Genomic DNA, 346 nt, shown 5'->3' with positions numbered 1-346 from the left:
CTAGCATTTATTTGCTTGTAGACTTTTGGATTGCAGCCATTCTGACTGGCGTGAAATGGTACCTCCTAGTGGTTTTTTATTTGCATTTCTCTGGTAATGAGTGATGTTGAGCATCTTTTCATGTGTTTGTTAGCCATCTGTATGTCTTCTTTGGAGAAATGTCTATTTAGTTCTTTGGCCCATTTTTTGATTGGGTCATTTATTTTTCTGGAATTGAGCTGTAGGAGTTGCTTGTATATTTTCAAGATTAGTTGTTTGTCAGTTGCTTCATTTGCTATTATTTTCTCCCATTCTGAAGGCTGTCTTTTCACCTTGCTTATAGTTTCCTTTGTTGTGCAGAAGCTTT

This window comes from Bison bison, unplaced genomic scaffold (genome assembly GCF_000754665.1).
Source record: "Bison bison bison isolate TAMUID 2011002044 unplaced genomic scaffold, Bison_UMD1.0 scf7180017864526, whole genome shotgun sequence".
Classification (NCBI taxonomy): domain Eukaryota; kingdom Metazoa; phylum Chordata; class Mammalia; order Artiodactyla; family Bovidae; genus Bison; species Bison bison.
This window is presented reverse-complemented; position numbering follows the sequence as displayed.